Consider the following 19,250-nt stretch of genomic DNA (forward strand, 5'->3'; position numbering starts at 1 on the left):
GCAAAGAGAGTTACCCCAGGCAACGATAGTTACACCCGGCAAAGAGAGTTTCCCTAGGCAAAGAGAGTTTCCCCAGGCAAAGAGAGTTTCCCCAGGCAAAGAGAGTTTCCTTAGGCAAAGCGATTTTTCCCAGTCAACGAGAGATTTCCCAGGCAAAGAGAGTTTCCCCAGGCAAGGAGATTTTCCACAGGCAATGAGAGTTTCCCTAGGCAGAGAATTACCTAAGGCAAAGAGAGTTTCCTACGGCAAGGAGAGTTTCCGCAGGCAAAGAGAGTTCTCCAGGCAAAGGGAGTTTCCTTAGGCAAAGAGAGTTTCCCCAGGCAAAGAGAGTTTCCCCAGGCAAGGAGAGTTTCCACAGGGAAAGAGAGTTTCCCCAGGAAAAATGAGTTTCCCCAGGCAACAAAAGTTTTCCCAGGAACCGAATTTCCACAAGCAAAGAGAGTTTCCCCAGGCAAAGAGAGTTTCCTTAGGCAAAGCGATTTTTCCCAGTCAACGAGAGATTTCCCAGGCAAAGAGAGTTTCCCCAGGCAAGGAGATTTTCCACAGGCAATGAGAGTTTCCCTAGGCAAAGAGAGTTACCCCAGGCAACGATAGTTACACCCGGCAAAGAGAGTTTCTCTAGGCAAAGAGAGTTTCCCTAGGCAAAGATAGTTTCCCCAGGCAAAGAGAGTTTCCCCAGGCAACGAGAGTTTCCCCAGGCAAAGAGAGTTTTCCCAGGAACCGAATTTCCTCAAGCAAAGAGAGTTTTCACAGGCAAAGAGTTTCCCTAGGCAAAGATAGTTTCCCCAGGCAAAGGGAGTTTCCCCAGGCAAAGAGTGTTTCTCCAGGCAAAGAGAGTTTCCCCAGGCAACGAGAGTTTCCCAAGGCAAAGAGAGTTTCCCCAGGCAAAGAGAGTTTCCCCAGGCAAAGAGAGTTTCCCCAGGCAAAGAGTTTCCCCAGGCAACGAGAGTTTTCCCAGGCAACGAGAGTTTTCCCAGGAACCGAATTTCTTCAGGCAAAGAGAGTTTTACCAGGAACCGAATTACCTCAGGCAAAGAGAGTTTCAACAGGCAAAGAGAGTTTCCCCAGCAAAAATGAGTTTCCCCTGGCAACAAGAGTTTTCCCAGGAACCGAATTTCCACAGGCAAAGCGAGTTCCCCAGGCAAAGAGTTTCCCCAGGCAACGAGAGTTTTCCCAGGAACCGAATTTCCTCAGGCAAAGAGAGTTTTCACAGGCAAAGAGTTTCCTTAGGCAAAGAGAGTTTCCCCAGGCAAAGAGTGTTTCCCAGGCAAAGAGAGTTTCCCCAGGCAAGGAGAGTTTCCACAGGGAAAGAGAGTTTCCCTAGGCAAAGAGAATTACCCCAGGCAACGAGAGTTTCCCCAGGCAAAGAGAGTTTCCCCAGGCAAAGAGAGTTTCCCCAGGCAAAGAGAGTTTCCCTAGGCAAAGAGAGTTTCCCCAGGCAAAGAGAGTTTCGCCAGGCAAAGAGAGTTTCGCCAGGCAAAGAGAGTTTCGCCAGGCAAAGAGAGTTTCTTCAGGCATAGAGTTTCCCCAGGAAAAATGAGTTTCCCTAGGCAACGAGAGTTTTCCCAGGAACCGAATTTCCACAGGCAAAGAGAGTTTCCCTGGGCAAAGAGAGTTTCCCCAGGCAACGAGATTTTTCCCAGGAACCGAATTTCCACAGGCAAAGAGAGTTTCCCCAGGCAAAGAGAGTTTCCTTAGGCAAAGAGATTTTTCCCAGTCAACGAGAGATTCCCCAAGCAAAGAGAGTTTCCCCAGGCAAGGAGAGTGTCCCTAGGCAGAGAGTTACCCCAGGCAAAGAGTGTTTCCCCAGGCAAAGAGAGTTTCGCCAGGCAAAGAGAGTTTCACCAGGCAACGACAGTTTTCCCAGGAACCGAATTTCCACAGGCAAAGAGAGTTTCCCTGGGCAAAGAGAGTTTCCCCAGGAAAATGAGTTTCCCCAGGCAACGAGAGTTTTCCCAGGAACCGAATTTCCACAGGCAAAGAGAGTTTCCCAAGGCAAAGAGAGTTTCCCCAGGCAAAGAGTTTCCTTAGGCAAAGAGATTTTTCCCAGTCAACGAGATATTCCCCAGGCAAAGAGAGTCTCTCCAGGCAAGGAGAGTTTCCACAGGCAATGAGAGTTTCCCTAGGCAGAGAACTACCTAAGGCAAAGAGAGTTTCCTACGGCAAGGAGAGTTTCCGCAGGCAAAGAGAGTTCTCCAGGCAAAGGGAGTTTCCTTAGGCAAAGAGAGTTTCCCCAGGCAAAGAGAGTTTCCCCAGGCAAGGAGAGTTTCCACAGGGAAAGAGAGTTTCCCCAGGAAAAATGAGTTTCCCCAGGCAACAAAAGTTTTCCCAGGAACCGAATTTCCACAAGCAAAGATTTTCCCCAGGCAAAGAGAGTTTCCTTAGGCAAAGCGATTTTTCCCAGTCAACGAGAGATTCCCCAGGCAAAGAGAGTTTCCCCAGGCAAGGAGATTTTCCACAGGCAATGAGAGTTTCCCTAGGCAAAGAGAGTTACCCCAGGCAACAATAGTTACACCCGGCAATGAGAGTTTCCCTAGGCAAAGAGAGTTTCCCCAGGCAAAGAGAGTTTCCCCAGGCAAAGAGTTTCCTTAGGCAAAGAGATTTTTCCCAGTCAACGAGATATTCCCCAGGCAAAGAGAGTCTCCCCAGGCAAGGAGAGTTTCCACAGGCAATGAGAGTTTCCCTAGGCAGAGAATTACCTATGGCAAAGAGAGTTTCCTACGGCAAGGAGAGTTTCCGCTGGCAAAGAGAGTTTCCGCTGGCAAAGAGAGTTCTCCAGGCAAAGGGAGTTTCCTTAGGCAAAGAGAGTTTCCTACGGCAAGGAGAGTTTCCTTAGGCAAAGAGAGTTCTCCAGGCAAAGGGAGTTTCCTTAGGCAAAGAGAGTTTCCCAAGGCAAAGAGAGTTTCCCCAGGCAAAAAGAGTTTCCCCAGGCAAAGAGAGTTTCCCCAGGAAAAGAGAATTTTCCCAGAAACCGAATTTCCTCAAGCAAAGAGAGTTTTCACAGGCAAAAAGTTTCCCTAGGCAAAGATAGTTTCCCCAGGCAAATGGAGTTTCCCCAGGCAAAGAGTGTTTCCCCAGGCAAAGAGAGTTTCCTCAGGCAACGAGAGTTTCCCAAGGCAAAGAGAGTTTCCCAAGGCAAAGAGAGTTTCCCCAGGCAAAGAGAGTTTCCCCAGGCAAAGAGTTTCCCCAGGCAACGAGAGTTTTCCCAGGAACCGAATTTCTTCAGGCAAAGAGAGTTTTCCCAGGAACCGAATTACCTCAGGCAAAGAGAGTTTCAACAGGCAAAGAGAGTTTCCCCAGCAAAAATGAGTTTCCCCAGGCAACAAAAGTTTTCCCAGGAACCGAATTTCCACAAGCAAAGATTTTCCCCAGGCAAAGAGAGTTTCCTTAGGCAAAGCGATTTTTCCCAGTCAACGAGAGATTCCCCAGGCAAAGAGAGTTTCCCCAGGCAAGGAGATTTTCCACAGGCAATGAGAGTTTCCCTAGGCAAAGAGAGTTACCCCAGGCAACAATAGTTACACCCGGCAATGAGAGTTTCCCTAGGCAAAAAGAGTTTCCCCAGGCAAAGAGAGTTTCCCCAGGCAAAGAGTTTCCTTAGGCAAAGAGATTTTTCCCAGTCAACGAGATATTCCCCAGGCAAAGAGAGTCTCCCCAGGCAAGGAGAGTTTCCGCAGGCAATGAGAGTTTCCCTAGGCAGAGAATTACCTAAGGCAAAGAGAGTTTCCTACGGCAAGGAGAGTTTCCGCAGGCAAAGAGAGTTCTCCAGGCAAAGGGAGTTTCCTTAGGCAAAGAGAGTTTCCTACGGCAAGGAGAGTTTCCGCAGGCAAAGAGAGTTCTCCAGGCAAAGGGAGTTTCCTTAGGCAAAGAGAGTTTCCCCAGGCAAAGAGAGTTTCCCCAGGCAAAGAGAGTTTCCCCAGGCAAGGAGAGTTTCCACAGGGAAAGAGAGTTTCCCCAGGAAAAATGAGTTTCCCCAGGCAACAAAAGTTTTCCCAGGAACCGAATTTCCACAAGCAAAGAGTTTCCCCAGGCAAAGAGAGTTTCCTTAGGCGAAGCGATTTTTCCCAGTCAACGAGAGATTCCCCAGGCAAAGAGAGTTTCCCCAGGCAAGGAGATTTTCCACAGGCAATGAGAGTTTCCCTAGGCAAAGAGAGTTACCCCAGGCAACGATAGTTACACCCGGCAAAGAGAGTTTCCCTAGGCAAAGAGAGTTTCCCCAGGCAAAGAGAGTTTCCCCAGGCAAAGAGTTTCCTTAGGCAAAGAGATTTTTCCCAGTCAACGAGATATTCCCCAGGCAAAGAGGGTCTCCCCAGGCAAGGAGAGTTTCCACAGGCAATGAGAGTTTCCCTGGGCAGAGAATTACCTAAGGCAAAGAGAGTTTCCTACGGCAAGGAGAGTTTCCGCAGGCAAAGAGAGTTCTCCAGGCAAAGGGAGTTTCCTTAGGCAAAGAGAGTTTCCCCAGGCAAAGAGAGTTTCCCCAGGCAAGGAGAGTTTCCACAGGGAAAGAGAGTTTCCCCAGGAAAAATGAGTTTCCCCAGGCAACAAAAGTTTTCCCAGGAACCGAATTACCACAAGCAAAGAGAGTTTCCCCAGGCAAAGAGAGTTTCCTTAGGCAAAGCGATTTTTCCCAGTCAACGAGAGATTCCCCAGGCAAAGAGAGTTTCCCCAGGCTAGGAGATTTTCCACAGGCAATGAGAGTTTCCCTAGGCAAAGAGAGTTACCCCAGGCAACGATATTTACACCCGGCAAAGAGAGTTTCCCTAGGCAAAGAGAGTTTCCCTAGGCAAAGATAGTTTCCCCAGGCAAAGAGAGTTTCCCCAGGCAAAGAGAGTTTCCCCAGGCAAAGAGAGTTTCCCCAGGCAACGAGAGTTTCCCAGGCAAAGAGAGTTTCCCCAGGCAAAGAGAATTTTCCCAGGAACCGAATTTCCTCAAGCAAAGAGAGTTTTCACAGGCAAAGAGTTTCCCTAGGCAAAGATAGTTTCCCCAGGCAAAGGGAGTTTCCCCAGGCAAAGAGTGTTTCCCCAGGCAAAGAGAGTTTCCCCAGGCAACGAGAGTTTCCCAAGGCAAAGAGAGTTTCCCCAGGAAAAGAGAGTTTCCCCAGGCAAAAGAGTTTCCCCAGACAAAGAGTTTCCCCAGGCAACGAGAGTTTTCCCAGGAACCGAATTTCTTCAGGCAAAGAGAGTTTTCCCAGGAACCGAATTACCTCAGGCAAAGAGAGTTTCAACAGGCAAAGAGAGTTTCCCCAGCAAAAATGAGTTTCCCCTGGCAACAAGAGTTTTCCCAGGAACCGAATTTCCACAGGCAAAGCGAGTTTCCCCAGGCAAAGAGTTTCCCCAGGCAACGAGAGTTTTCCCAGGAACCGAATTGCCTCAGAAAAAGAGAGTTTTCCCTGGAACCGAATTTCCTCAGGCAAAGAGAGTTTCAACAGGCAAAGAGAGTTTCACCAGGCAACAACAGTTTTCCCAGGAACCGAATTTCCACAGGCAAAGAGAGTTTCCCTGGGCAAAGAGAGTTTCCCCAGGAAAAATGAGTTTCCCCAGGCAACGAGAGTTTTCCCTGGAACCGAATTTCCACAGGCAAAGAGAGTTTCCCTGGGCAAAGAGAGTTTCCCCAGGAAAAATGAGTTTCCCCAGGAAAAATGAGTTTCCCCAGGCAACGAGAGTTTTCCCAGGAACCGAATTTCCACAGGCAAAGAGAGTTTCCCCAGGCAAAGAGAGTTTCCCCAGGCAAAGAGTTTCCTTAGGCAAAGAGATTTTTCCCAGTCAACGAGATATTCCCCAGGCAAAGAGAGTCTCCCCAGGCAAGGAGAGTTTCCACAGGCAATGAGAGTCTCCCTAGGCAGAGAATTACCTAAGGCAAAGAGAGTTTCCTACGGCAAGGAGAGTTTCCGCAGGCAAAGAGAGTTCTCCAGGCAAAGGGAGTTTCCTTAGGCAAAGAGAGTTTCCCCAGGCAAAGAGAGTTTCCCCAGGCAAGGAGAGTTTCCACAGGGAAAGAGCGTTTCCCCAGGAAAAATGAGTTTCCCCAGGCAACAAAAGTTTTCCCAGGAACCGAATTTCCACAAGCAAAGAGAGTTTCCCCAGGCAAAGAGATTTTTCCCAGTCAACGAGAGATTCCCCAGGCAAAGAGAGTTTCCCCAGGCAAGGAGATTTTCCACAGGCAGTGAGAGTTTCCCTAGGCAAAGAGAGTTACCCCAGGCAACGATAGTTACACCAGGCAAAGAGAGTTTCCCTAGGCAAAGAGAGTTTCCCTAGGCAAAGATAGTTTCCCCAGGCAAAGAGAGTTTCCCCAGGCAACGAGAGTTTCCCAGGCAAAGAGAGTTTCCCCAGGCAAAGAGAATTTTCCCAGGAACCGAATTTCCTCAAGCAAAGAGAGTTTTCACAGGCAAAGAGTTTCCCTAGGCAAAGATAGTTTCCCCAGGCAAAGGGAGTTTCCCCAGGCAAAGGGAGTTTCCCCAGGCAAAGAGTGTTTCCCCAGGCAAAGAGAGTTTCCCCAGGCAACGAGAGTTTCCCAAGGCAAAGAGAGTTTCCCCAGGCAAAGAGAGTTTCCCCAGGCAAAGAGAGTTTCCCAAGGCAAAGAGTTTCCCCAGGCAACGAGAGTTTTCCCAGGCAACGAGAGTTTTCCCAGGAACCGAATTTCTTCAGGCAAAGAGAGTTTTCCCAGGAACCGAATTACCTCAGGCAAAGAGAGTTTCAACAGGCAAAGAGAGTTTCCCCAGCAAAAATGAGTTTCCCCTGGCAACAAGAGTTTTCCCAGGAACCGAATTTCCACAGGCAAAGCGAGTTTCCCCAGGCAAAGAGTTTCCCCAGGCAACGAGAGTTTTCCCAGGAACCGAATTTCCTCAGGCAAAGAGAGTTTCAACAGGCAAAGAGAGTTTCCACAGCAAAAATGAGTTTCCCCAGGCAACAAGAGTTTTCCCAGGAACCGAATTTCCACAGGCAAAGAGAGTTTCCCTAGGCAAAGAGAGTTACTCCACACAACGAGAGCTACCCCAGGCAAAGGGAGTTTCCCTAGGCAAAGATGGGTTCCCCTGGCAAAGAGAGTTTCCCCACGCAACGAGAGTTTCCCCAGGCAAAGAGACTCCCCAGGCATAGAGAGTTTCCCCAGGCAAGGAGAGTTTCCACAGGCAATGAGAGTTTCCCTAGGCAGAGAGTTACCCCAGGCAAAGGGAGTTTCCTTATGCAAAGAGAGTTTCCCTAGGCAAAGAGTTTTTCCCCAGGCAAAGAGAGTTTTCCCAGGCATGGAGAGTTTCCCCAGGCAAAGAGAGTTTCCCAAGGCAAAGAGAGTTTCCCTAGGCAAAGAGAGTTTCCCTAGGCAAAGAGAGTTTCCCCAGGCAAGGAAAGTTTCCCTAGGCAAAGAGAGTTTCCCCAGGCAAAGAGAGTTTCGCCAGGCAAAGAGGGTTTTCCCAGGCAAAGAGTTTCCCCAGGAAAAATGAGTTTCCCCAGGCAACAAAAGTTTTCCCAGGAACCGAATTTCCACAAGCAAACAGAGTTTCCCCAGGCAAACAGAGTTTCCTTAGGCAAAGAGATTTTTCCCAATCAACGAGAGATTCCCCAGGCAAAGAGAGTTTCCCCAGGCAAGGAGATTTTCCACAGGCAATGAGAGTTTCCCTAGGCAAAGAGAGTTACCCCAGGCAACGATAGTTACCCCAGGCAAAGAGAGTTTCCCTAGGCAAAGATAGTTTCCCCAGGCAAAGAGAGTTTCCCCAGGCAAAGAGAATTTTCCCAGGAACCGAATTTCCTCAAGCAGAGAGAGTTTTCACAGGCAAAGAGTTTTCCTAGGCAAAGATAGTTTCCCCAGGCAAAGGGAGATTCCCCAGGCAAAGAGTGTTTCCCCAGGCAAAGAGTGTTTCCCCAGGCAAAGAGAGTTTCCCAAGGCAAAGAGAGTTTCCCAAGGCAAAGAGAGTTTCCCCAGGCAAAGAGAGTTTCCCCAGGCAAAGAGTTTCCCCAGGCAACGAGAGTTTTCCCAGGAACCGAATTTCTTCAGGCAAAGAGAGTTTTCCCAGGAACCGAATTACCTCAGGCAAAGAGAGTTTCAACAGGCCAAGAGAGTTTACCCAGCAAAAATGAGTTTCCCCAGGCAACAAGAGTTTTCCCAGGAACCGAATTTCCACAGGCAAAGAGAGTTTCCCCAGGCAAAGAGAGTTTCCCTAGGCAAAGAGAGTTTCCCCAGGCAAAGAAAGTTTCCATAGGCAAAGAGATTTTTCCCAGGAACCAAATTACCTCAGGCAAAGAGAGTTTCAACAGGCCAAGAGAGTTTACCCAGCAAAAATGAGTTTCCCCAGGCAACAAGAGTTTTCCCAGGAACCGAATTTCCACAGGCAAAGAGAGTTTCCCCAGGCAAAGAGAGATTCCCCAGGCAACGAGAGTTTCCCCAGGCAAAGAGAGTTTCCCCAGGCAAAGAGAGTTTCCCCAGGCAATGAGAGTTTCCCTAGGCAAAGAGAGTTTCCCCAGGCAAAGATAGTTTCCCCAGGCAAAGATAGTTTCCCTAGGCAAAGAGAGTTTCCCCAGGCAAAGAAAGTTTCCATAGGCAAAGAGATTTTTCGCAGTGAACGAGAGATTCCCCAGGCAACGAGAGTTTCCCCAGGCAAAGAGAGTTTCCCCAGGCAAAGAGAGTTTCCCCAGGAAAAGAGAATTTTCCCAGGAACCGAATTTCCTCAAGCAAAGAGAGTTTTCACAGGCAAAGAGTTTCCCTAGGCAAAGATAGTTTCCCCAGGCAAAGGGAGTTTCCCCAGGCAAAGAGTGTTTCCCCAGGCAAAGAGAGTTTCCCCAGGCAATGAGAGTTTCCCAAGGCAAAGAGAGTTTCCCAAGGCAAAGAGAGTTTCCCCAGGCAAGGAGAGTTTCCCTAGGCAAAGAGAGTTTCCCCAGGCAAAGAGAGTTTCGCCAGGCAAAGAGAGTTTCGCCAGGCAAAGAGGGTTTTCCCAGGCAAAGAGTTTCCCCAGGAAAAATGAGTTTCCCCAGGCAACAAAGGTTTTCCCAGGAACCGAATTTCCACAAGCAAAGAGAGTTTCCCCAGGCAAAGAGAGTTTCCTTAGGCAAAGAGATTTTTCCCAGTCAACGAGAGATTCCCCAGGCAAAGAGAGTTTCCCCAGGCAAGGAGATTTTCCACAGGCAATGAGAGTTTCCCTAGGCAAAGAGAGTTACCCCAGGCAACGATAGTTACCCCAGGCAAAGAGAGTTTCCCTAGGCAAAGATAGTTTCCCCAGGCAAAGAGAGTTTCCCCAGGCAACGAGAGTTTCCCAGGCAAAGACAGTTACCCCAGGCAAAGAGGATTTTCCCAGGAACCGAATTTCCTCAAGCAAAGAGAGTTTTCACAGGCAAAGAGTTTCCCTAGGCAAAGATAGTTTCCCCAGGCAAAGGGAGATTCCCCAGGAAAAGAGAGTTTCCCCAGGCAAAAGAGTTTCCCCAGACAAAGAGTTTCCCCAGGCAACGAGAGTTTTCCCAGGAACCGAATTTCTTAAGGCAAAGAGAGTTTTCCCAGGAACCGAATTACCTCAGGCAAAGAGAGTTTCAACAGGCAAAGAGAGTTTCCCCAGCAAAAATGAGTTTCCCCTGGCAACAAGAGTTTTCCCAGGAACCGAATTTCCACAGGCAAAGCGAGTTTCCCCAGGCAAAGAGTTTCCCCAGGCAACGAGAGTTTTCCCAGGAACCGAATTGCCTCAGAAAAAGAGAGTTTTCCCTGGAACCGAATTTCCTCAGGCAAAGAGAGTTTCAACAGGCAAAGAGAGTTTCACCAGGCAACAACAGTTTTCCCAGGAACCGAATTTCCACAGGCAAAGAGAGTTTCCCTGGGCAAAGAGAGTTTCCCCAGGAAAAATGAGTTTCCCCAGGCAACGAGAGTTTTCCCTGGAACCGAATTTCCACAGGCAAAGAGAGTTTCCCTGGGCAAAGAGAGTTTCCCCAGGAAAAATGAGTTTCCCTAGGAAAAATGAGTTTCCCCAGGCAACGAGAGTTTTCCCAGGAACCGAATTTCCACAGGCAAAGAGAGTTTCCCCAGGCAAAGAGAGTTTCCCCAGGCAAAGAGTTTCCTTAGGCAAAGAGATTTTTCCCAGTCAACGAGATATTCCCCAGGCAAAGAGAGTCTCCCCAGGCAAGGAGAGTTTCCACAGGCAATGAGAGTCTCCCTAGGCAGAGAATTACCTAAGGCAAAGAGAGTTTCCTACGGCAAGGAGAGTTTCCGCAGGCAAAGAGAGTTCTCCAGGCAAAGGGAGTTTCCTTAGGCAAAGAGAGTTTCCCCAGGCAAAGAGAGTTTCCCCAGGCAAGGAGAGTTTCCACAGGGAAAGAGCGTTTCCCCAGGAAAAATGAGTTTCCCCAGGCAACAAAAGTTTTCCCAGGAACCGAATTTCCACAAGCAAAGAGAGTTTCCCCAGGCAAAGAGATTTTTCCCAGTCAACGAGAGATTCCCCAGGCAAAGAGAGTTTCCCCAGGCAAGGAGATTTTCCACAGGCAGTGAGAGTTTCCCTAGGCAAAGAGAGTTACCCCAGGCAACGATAGTTACACCAGGCAAAGAGAGTTTCCCTAGGCAAAGAGAGTTTCCCTAGGCAAAGATAGTTTCCCCAGGCAAAGAGAGTTTCCCCAGGCAACGAGAGTTTCCCAGGCAAAGAGAGTTTCCCCAGGCAAAGAGAATTTTCCCAGGAACCGAATTTCCTCAAGCAAAGAGAGTTTTCACAGGCAAAGAGTTTCCCTAGGCAAAGATAGTTTCCCCAGGCAAAGGGAGTTTCCCCAGGCAAAGGGAGTTTCCCCAGGCAAAGAGTGTTTCCCCAGGCAAAGAGAGTTTCCCCAGGCAACGAGAGTTTCCCAAGGCAAAGAGAGTTTCCCCAGGCAAAGAGAGTTTCCCCAGGCAAAGAGAGTTTCCCAAGGCAAAGAGTTTCCCCAGGCAACGAGAGTTTTCCCAGGCAACGAGAGTTTTCCCAGGAACCGAATTTCTTCAGGCAAAGAGAGTTTTCCCAGGAACCGAATTACCTCAGGCAAAGAGAGTTTCAACAGGCAAAGAGAGTTTCCCCAGCAAAAATGAGTTTCCCCTGGCAACAAGAGTTTTCCCAGGAACCGAATTTCCACAGGCAAAGCGAGTTTCCCCAGGCAAAGAGTTTCCCCAGGCAACGAGAGTTTTCCCAGGAACCGAATTTCCTCAGGCAAAGAGAGTTTCAACAGGCAAAGAGAGTTTCCACAGCAAAAATGAGTTTCCCCAGGCAACAAGAGTTTTCCCAGGAACCGAATTTCCACAGGCAAAGAGAGTTTCCCTAGGCAAAGAGAGTTACTCCACACAACGAGAGCTACCCCAGGCAAAGGGAGTTTCCCTAGGCAAAGATGGGTTCCCCTGGCAAAGAGAGTTTCCCCAGGCAACTAGAGTTTCCCCAGGCAAAGAGACTCCCCAGGCATAGAGAGTTTCCCCAGGCAAGGAGAGTTTCCACAGGCAATGAGAGTTTCCCTAGGCAGAGAGTTACCCCAGGCAAAGGGAGTTTCCTTATGCAAAGAGAGTTTCCCTAGGCAAAGAGTGTTTCCCCAGGCAAAGAGAGTTTTCCCAGGCATGGAGAGTTTCCCCAGGCAAAGAGAGTTTCCCAAGGCAAAGAGAGTTTCCCTAGGCAAAGAGAGTTTCCCTAGGCAAAGAGAGTTTCCCCAGGCAAGGAAAGTTTCCCTAGGCAAAGAGAGTTTCCCCAGGCAAAGAGAGTTTCGCCAGGCAAAGAGGGTTTTCCCAGGCAAAGAGTTTCCCCAGGAAAAATGAGTTTCCCCAGGCAACAAAAGTTTTCCCAGGAACCGAATTTCCACAAGCAAACAGAGTTTCCCCAGGCAAACAGAGTTTCTTTAGGCAAAGAGATTTTTCCCAGTCAACGAGAGATTCCCCAGGCAAAGAGAGTTTCCCCAGGCAAGGAGATTTTCCACAGGCAATGAGAGTTTCCCTAGGCAAGGAGATTTTCCACAGGCAATGAGAGTTTCCCTAGGCAAAGAGAGTTACCCCAGGCAACGATAGTTACCCCAGGCAAAGAGAGTTTCCCTAGGCAAAGATAGTTTCCCCAGGCAAAGAGAGTTTCCCCAGGCAAAGAGAATTTTCCCAGGAACCGAATTTCCTCAAGCAGAGAGAGTTTTCACAGGCAAAGAGTTTTCCTAGGCAAAGATAGTTTCCCCAGGCAAAGGGAGATTCCCCAGGCAAAGAGTGTTTCCCCAGGCAAAGAGTGTTTCCCCAGGCAAAGAGAGTTTCCCAAGGCAAAGAGAGTTTCCCAAGGCAAAGAGAGTTTCCCCAGGCAAAGAGAGTTTCCCCAGGCAAAGAGTTTCCCCAGGCAACGAGAGTTTTCCCAGGAACCGAATTTCTTCAGGCAAAGAGAGTTTTCCCAGGAACCGAATTACCTCAGGCAAAGAGAGTTTCAACAGGCCAAGAGAGTTTACCCAGCAAAAATGAGTTTCCCCAGGCAACAAGAGTTTTCCCAGGAACCGAATTTCCACAGGCAAAGAGAGTTTCCCCAGGCAAAGAGAGTTTCCCTAGGCAAAGAGAGTTTCCCCAGGCAAAGAAAGTTTCCATAGGCAAAGAGATTTTTCCCAGGAACCAAATTACCTCAGGCAAAGAGAGTTTCAACAGGCCAAGAGAGTTTACCCAGCAAAAATGAGTTTCCCCAGGCAACAAGAGTTTTCCCAGGAACCGAATTTCCACAGGCAAAGAGAGTTTCCCCAGGCAAAGAGAGATTCCCCAGGCAACGAGAGTTTCCCCAGGCAAAGAGAGTTTCCCCAGGCAAAGAGAGTTTCCCCAGGCAATGAGAGTTTCCCTAGGCAAAGAGAGTTTCCCCAGGCAAAGATAGTTTCCCCAGGCAAAGATAGTTTCCCTAGGCAAAGAGAGTTTCCCCAGGCAAAGAAAGTTTCCATAGGCAAAGAGATTTTTCGCAGTGAACGAGAGATTCCCCAGGCAACGAGAGTTTCCCCAGGCAAAGAGAGTTTCCCCAGGCAAAGAGAGTTTCCCCAGGAAAAGAGAATTTTCCCAGGAACCGAATTTCCTCAAGCAAAGAGAGTTTTCACAGGCAAAGAGTTTCCCTAGGCAAAGATAGTTTCCCCAGGCAAAGGGAGTTTCCCCAGGCAAAGAGTGTTTCCCCAGGCAAAGAGAGTTTCCCCAGGCAATGAGAGTTTCCCAAGGCAAAGAGAGTTTCCCCAGGCAAGGAGAGTTTCCCTAGGCAAAGAGAGTTTCCCCAGGCAAAGAGAGTTTCGCCAGGCAAAGAGAGTTTCGCCAGGCAAAGAGGGTTTTCCCAGGCAAAGAGTTTCCCCAGGAAAAATGAGTTTCCCCAGGCAACAAAAGTTTTCCCAGGAACCGAATTTCCACAAGCAAAGAGAGTTTCCCCAGGCAAAGAGAGTTTCCTTAGGCAAAGAGATTTTTCCCAGTCAACGAGAGATTCCCCAGGCAAAGAGAGTTTCCCCAGGCAAGGAGATTTTCCACAGGCAATGAGAGTTTCCCTAGGCAAAGAGAGTTACCCCAGGCAACGATAGTTACCCCAGGCAAAGAGAGTTTCCCTAGGCAAAGATAGTTTCCCCAGGCAAAGAGAGTTTCTCCAGGCAACGAGAGTTTCCCAGGCAAAGACAGTTACCCCAGGCAAAGAGGATTTTCCCAGGAACCGAATTTCCTCAAGCAAAGAGAGTTTTCACAGGCAAAGAGTTTCCCTAGGCAAAGATAGTTTCCCCAGGCAAAGGGAGATTCCCCTGGCAAATTGTGTTTCCCCAGGCAAATAGTGTTTCCCCAGGCAAAGAGAATTTCCCAAGGCAAAGAGAGTTTCCCAAGGCAAAGAGAGTTTCCCCAGGCAAAGAGGGTTTCCCCAGGCAAAGAGTTTCCCCAGGGAACGAGAGTTTTCCCAGGAACCGAATTTCTTCAGGCAAAGAGAGTTTTCCCAGGAACCGAATTACCTCAGGCAAAGAGAGTTTCAACAGGCAAAGAGAGTTTCCCCAGCAAAAATGAGTTTCCCCAGGCAACAAGAGTTTTCCCAGGAACCGAATTTCCACAGGCAAAGACTTTCCCCAGGCAAAGAGAGTTTCCCCAGGCAAAGAGAGTTTCCCCAGGCAAAGAGAGTTTCCCCAGGCAATGAGAGTTTCCCTAGGCAAAGAGAGTTTCCCCAGGCAAAGATAGTTTCCCTAGGCAAAGAGAGTTTCCCTAGGCAAAGAGAGTTTCCCCAGGCAAAGAAAGTTTCCATAGGCAAAGAGATTTTTCCCAGTGAACGAGAGATTCCCCAGGCAACGAGAGTTTCCCCAGGCAAAGAGAGTTTCCCCAGGCAAAGTGAGTTTCCCCAGGAAAAGAGAATTTTCCCAGAAACCGAATTTCCTCAAGCAAAGAGAGTTTTCACAGGCAAAGAGTTTCCCTAGGCAAAGATAGTTTCCCCAGGCAAATGGAGTTTCCCCAGGCAAAGAGTGTTTCCCCAGGCAAAGAGAGTTTCCTCAGGCAACGAGAGTTTCCCAAGGCAAAGAGAGTTTCCCAAGGCAAAGAGAGTTTCCCCAGGCAAAGAGAGTTTCCCCAGGCAAAGAGTTTCCCCAGGCAACGAGAGTTTTCCCAGGAACCGAATTTCTTCAGGCAAAGAGAGTTTTCCCAGGAACCGAATTACCTCAGGCAAAGAGAGTTTCAACAGGCAAAGAGAGTTTCCCCAGCAAAAATGAGTTTCCCCAGGCAACAAGAGTTTTCCCAGGAACCGAATTTCCACAGGCAAAGAGAGTTTCCCCAGGCAAAGAGAGTTTCCCCAGGCAAAGAGAGTTTCCCCAGGCAAAGAGAGTTTCCCCAGGCAAAGAGTTTCCCCAGGCAACGAGAGTTTCCCTAGGCAAAGAGATTTTCCACAGGCAATGAGAGTTTCCCTAGGCAAAGAGAGTTTCCTCAGGCAAAGATAGTTTCCCCAGGCAAAGATAGTTTCCCTAGGCAAAGAGAGTTTCCCCAGGCAAAGAAAGTTTCCGTAGGCAAAGAGATTTTTCCCAGTGAACGAGAGATTCCCCAGGCAACGAGAGTTTCCCCAGGCAAAGAGAGTTTCCCCAGGCAAAGACAATTTTCCCAGGAACCGAATTTCCTCAAGCAAAGAGAGTTTCAACAGGCAAAGAGAGTTTCCCCAGCAAAAATGAGTTTCCCCAGGCAACAAGAGTTTTCCCAGGAACCGAATTTCCACAGGCAAAGAGTGTTTCCCTAGGAAAAGAGAGTTTCCCTAGGCAAATAGATTTTCCACAGGCAATGAGACGGCATCGAGGACGGGGTGGCCGAGTGGTTCAGGCGATGGACTGCTAAAACATTGGGCTCTGCATACGCGAGTTCGAATCTCGCCTCCGTCGTTTCATTCGTTTTGTTTTGAACACAAATGCACTCAAAATGATTAAACCAGTTTTAAATCGAGGACGGGGTGGTTAAGGCGATGGACTGCTAGTCCATTGGTTTGCGCGAGTTCTAATCTCGCTTCCGTCGTTTTATCCGTTTTGTTTTGAACACAAATGCAGTCAAAATGACTAAACTCGTTTAAATCGAGGAAGGGATAGCCGAGTGATTAAGGCGAAGGACTGGTAATCCAATGGGCTCTGGCCGCGCGAGTTCGAATCTCGCCATCGCCGTTTTAATCACAAATTGATGCAAAATAACTAAACCAGCTTTACATCGAGGACGGGGTGGCCGAGTGGTTAATGCGATGGACTGCTAATCCATTGGGCTCTGCCCGCGCGAGTTCGAATCTCGCCTCCGTCGTTTTATCCGTTTTGTTTTGAACACAAATGCAATCAAAATAATTAAACTCGTTTAAATCGAGGAAGGGATGGCCGAGTGATTAAGGCGATGGCCTGCTAATCCAATGGAATCTGCCCGCGCGAGTTCGAATCTCGCATCCGTCGTTTTAACCGGATTGTTTTAATCACAAATTCAGCAAAATAATTAAACCAGTTTTATGTCAAGGACGGGGTGGCCGAGTGGTTAAGGCGATGGATTGCTAATCCACTGGGCTCTGCCCGCGCGAATTCGAATCTCGCCTCCGTCGTTTTATCCGTTCTAATTTGAACACAAATGAAGTCAAAATGACTAAACTCGTTTAAATCGAGGAAGGGATGGCCGAGTGATTAAGGCGATGGACTGCTAATCCAATGGGCTCTGCCCGCGCCAGTTTGAATTTCGCCTCCGTCGTTTCATTCGTTTTGTTTTAACACAAATGAAGTCAAAATGATTAATCTCACTTAAAACGAGGAAGGGATGGCCTAGTGGTAAAGGCGATGGACAGCAAGTATTTGGGCTCTGCACACGCGAGTTCGAATCTCGCCTCCGTCGTTTTAATCACAAATTCAGGCAAAATAATTAAACCAGTTTTAAATCGAGGACGGGGTGGCCGAGTGGTTAAGGCGATGGACTGCTGATACTTTGGGCTCTGCACACGCGAGTTGGAATCTCGCCTCCGTTGTTTTAACCGGATTATTTTAATCACAAATTCAAGCAAAATAATTAAACTAGTTTTACAACGAGGACGGGGTGGCCAAGTGGTTAAGGCGATGGACTGCTAATCCATTGGGTTCTGCCCGCGCGCGTTCGAATTTCGCCTCCGTCGTTTTATCCGTTTTGTTTTGAACACAAATGAAGTCAAAATGACTAAACTCGTTTAATTCGAGGAAGGGATGGCCGAGTAATTAAGGCGATGGACTGCTAATCCATTGGGTTCTGCCCGCGCGAGTTCGAATCTCGCCTCCGTCGTTTTATCCGTTTTGTTTTGAACACAAATGCAGTCAAAATAATTAAACTCGTTTAAATCGCCGAAGGGATTTCCGAGTGGTTAAGGCGATGGTTTGCTGATACATTGGGCTCAAAACACGCGAGTTCGAATCTCGCCTCCGTCGTTTTTACCGGATTGTTTTAATCCCAAATTTAGGCAAAATAATTTAAACAGTTTTAAATCGAGGACGGGGTGGCCGAGTGGTTAAGGCGATGGACTGCAAATCCATTGGGCTCAGCACGCGCGAGTTCGAATCTCGCTTCCGTCGTTTTATCGGTTTTGTTTTTAACACAAATGCAGGCAAAATGATTTAACTCGTTTAAATATCAGAAGGGATGGCCGAGTGGTTTAGGCGATGGATTGCTAATTCATTGGGTTCTAAACACGCGAGTTTGAATCTCGGCTCCGACGTTTTAATCGGATTCTTTTAATCACAAATTCAGGCAAAATAATTAAACCAGTTTTAAATCGAGGACGGGGTGGTTAAGGCGATGGACTGCTAATCCATTGGGCTCTACCCGCGCGTGTTCGAATCTCGCCTCCGTCGTTTTATCCTTTTTGTTTTAAACACAAATGCAGTCAAAATGATTAAACTCGGTTAAATCGAGGAAGGTATGGCTGAGTGGTTAAGGCGATCGATTGCTAATTCATTGGGCTCTAAACACATGAGTTCGAATCTCGCCTCCGTCGTTTTAACCGGATTGTTTTAATCACAAATTCAGGCAAAATAATTAAACCGGTTTCAAATCGAGGACGGGGTGGCCGAGTGGTTAAGGCGATGGACTGCTAATCCATTGGGCTCTGCCCGCGCGAGTTCGAATCTCGCCTCCGTCGTTTTTTCCGTTTTGTTTTGAACACAAATGCAGTCAAAATGATTTAACTCGTTTAAATGTCAGAAATGATGGCCGAGTGGTTAAGGCGATGGACTGCTAATCCAATGGGCGCTGCCCGCGCGAGTTCGAATCTCGCCTCCGTCGTTTTAACCGGATTGTTTTAATCACAAATTCAGGCAAAATAATTAAACCAGTTTTAAATCGAGGACAGGGTGGTTAAGGCGATGGACTGCTAATCCATTGGGCTCTGCCCGTGCGAGTTCGAATCTCGCCTCCGTCGTTTTATCCGTTTTGTTTTGAACACAAATGCAGTCAAAATGATTTAACTCATTTAAATCCCGGAAGGGATGGTCGAGTGGTTAAGGCGATGGAATGCTGATACATTGGGCCCTAAACACGCGATTTCGAATCTCGCCTCCGTCGTTTTAACCGGATTGTTTTAATCACAAATTCAGGCAAAATAATTAAACCAGTTTTAAATCGAGGACGGGGTGGTTAAGGGGATGGACTGCTAATCCATTGGCTCTGCCCGCGCGAGTTCGAATCTCGCCTCCGTCGTTTTATCCGTTTTGTTTTGAACACAAATGCAGCCAAAATGATTAAACTCGTTTAAATCGCGGAAGGGATTTCCGAGTGGTTAAGGCGATGGAATGCTGATATATTGGGCCCTAAACACGCGATTTCGAATCTCGCCTCCGTCGTTTTAACAGGATTGTTTTAATCACAAATTCAGTCAAAATAATTAAACCAGTTCTAAATCGACAACGGGGTGGCCAAGTGGATAAGGCAATGGGCTGCTAATCCATTGGGCTCTGCCCGCGCGAGGTCGAATCTCGCCTCCGTCGTTTTAACCAGATTGTTTTAATCACAAATTCAGGCAAAATAATTAAACCAGTTTTAAATCGAGGACAGGATGATTAAGGCGATGGACTGCTAATCCATTGGGCTCTGCCCGCGCGAGTTCGAATCTCGCCTCCGTCGTTTTATCCGTTTTGTTTTGAACACAAATGCAGTCAAAATGATTTAACTCGTTTAAATGTCAGAAGGGGTGGGCGAGTGGTTAAGGCGATGGACTGCTAATCCATTGGGCTCTGCCCGCGCGAGGTCGAATCTCGCCTCCGTCGTTTTAACCGGATTGTTTTAATCACAAATTCAGGCAAAATAATTAAACCAGTTTTAAATCGAGGAAGGGGTGGTTAAGGGGATGGACTGCTAATCCATTGGGCTCTGCCCGTGCGAGTTCGAATCTTGCCTCCGTCGTTTTATCCGTTTTCTTTTGAACACAAATGCAGCCAAAATGATTAAACTCGTTTAAATCGCGGAAGGGATTTCCGAGTGGTTAAGGCGATGGATTGCTGATACATTGGGCTCTTAACACGCGAGTTCGAATCTCGCCTACGTCGTTTTAACCGGATTGTTTTAATCACAAATTCAGGCAAAATAATTAAACCAGTTTTAAACCGAGGACGGGGTATCCGAGTGGTTAAGGCGATGTGCTGCTAATCCATTGGGATCTGCCCGCGCGACTTCGAATCTCGCCTCCATCGTTTTAACCGGATTGTTTTAATCACAAATTCAGGCAAAATAATTAAACCAGTTTTAAATCGAGGACAGGGTGGTTAAGGCGATGGACTGCTAATCCATTGGGGTCTGCCCGCGCGAGTTCGAATCTCGCCTCCGTCGTTTTATCCGTTTTGTTTTGAACACAAATGCAGTCAAAATGATTTAACTCCTTCAAATCCCGG

At 48.1% G+C, this 19,250-nt stretch overlaps 8 non-coding genes across 8 annotated transcripts; all 8 read left to right on the forward strand.

Moving 5' to 3' along the window:
* Positions 1–15,584: 15,584 nt before the first annotated feature.
* Positions 15,585–15,666, forward strand: TRNAS-GCU (transfer RNA serine (anticodon GCU)). The gene has a single exon. It is a non-coding gene; the product is annotated as a tRNA-Ser (tRNA).
* A 204-nt stretch (positions 15,667–15,870) lies between these two features.
* TRNAS-GCU (transfer RNA serine (anticodon GCU)) lies at positions 15,871–15,952 on the forward strand. Its single transcript has one exon. It is a non-coding gene; the product is annotated as a tRNA-Ser (tRNA).
* A 476-nt stretch (positions 15,953–16,428) lies between these two features.
* Positions 16,429–16,510, forward strand: TRNAS-GCU (transfer RNA serine (anticodon GCU)). The gene has a single exon. It is a non-coding gene; the product is annotated as a tRNA-Ser (tRNA).
* Positions 16,511–16,858: 348 nt separating this feature from the next.
* TRNAC-GCA (transfer RNA cysteine (anticodon GCA)) lies at positions 16,859–16,940 on the forward strand. Its single transcript has one exon. It is a non-coding gene; the product is annotated as a tRNA-Cys (tRNA).
* A 484-nt stretch (positions 16,941–17,424) lies between these two features.
* TRNAS-GCU (transfer RNA serine (anticodon GCU)) lies at positions 17,425–17,506 on the forward strand. Its single transcript has one exon. It is a non-coding gene; the product is annotated as a tRNA-Ser (tRNA).
* Positions 17,507–17,567: 61 nt separating this feature from the next.
* On the forward strand, positions 17,568–17,654 carry TRNAS-GCU (transfer RNA serine (anticodon GCU)). Its single transcript has one exon. It is a non-coding gene; the product is annotated as a tRNA-Ser (tRNA).
* A 614-nt stretch (positions 17,655–18,268) lies between these two features.
* On the forward strand, positions 18,269–18,350 carry TRNAS-GCU (transfer RNA serine (anticodon GCU)). The gene has a single exon. It is a non-coding gene; the product is annotated as a tRNA-Ser (tRNA).
* Positions 18,351–18,547: 197 nt separating this feature from the next.
* TRNAS-GCU (transfer RNA serine (anticodon GCU)) lies at positions 18,548–18,629 on the forward strand. Its single transcript has one exon. It is a non-coding gene; the product is annotated as a tRNA-Ser (tRNA).
* Positions 18,630–19,250: the final 621 nt, after the last annotated feature.

This window comes from Phalangium opilio, unplaced genomic scaffold (genome assembly GCF_054372755.1).
Source record: "Phalangium opilio isolate 3A_F unplaced genomic scaffold, DU_Popi_V2 ptg000089l_1, whole genome shotgun sequence".
In the NCBI taxonomy this organism is placed as follows: Eukaryota; Metazoa; Arthropoda; class Arachnida; order Opiliones; family Phalangiidae; genus Phalangium; species Phalangium opilio.